This window comes from Penaeus monodon, chromosome 30, assembly GCF_015228065.2.
Source record: "Penaeus monodon isolate SGIC_2016 chromosome 30, NSTDA_Pmon_1, whole genome shotgun sequence".
Taxonomy (NCBI): domain Eukaryota; kingdom Metazoa; phylum Arthropoda; class Malacostraca; order Decapoda; family Penaeidae; genus Penaeus; species Penaeus monodon.
This window is the reverse complement of record NC_051415.1, coordinates 7,084,598-7,084,970: the sequence shown is the minus strand read 5'-3', so window position 1 is coordinate 7,084,970 and position 373 is coordinate 7,084,598.

Here is a 373-nt window from a genome sequence, read left to right as displayed (position 1 = left end):
CACGCATAAATCCCCATGTGATGTAAAGTACCAAACTTAATCTTGACTTCTGGTAGCACTGTAATTCATAGTACTCTATAAGGGTGAAGAATCCACCACACCTTGGCTTCATTATATCAACAAACTAATATATTTTACATGTATGACTAAGGGCTAGTTAGGCCTTGGAGCAAAAACAGCTATTAGTAACCCTCTAGCATTTTCCTTCACTAATAACACTTGCATCTGATAACAAAGGTGGTTACGTCCCCTGACCATCGAACTGCGAATTGTTAACTGATAACTTTCCATGAAAATACGTCCTCTTCTGGAAAACTGTGTAAATTAGAAGAAAAGAGTAATGGCAAATATACGTTAAGATCTTTTTGTGCTT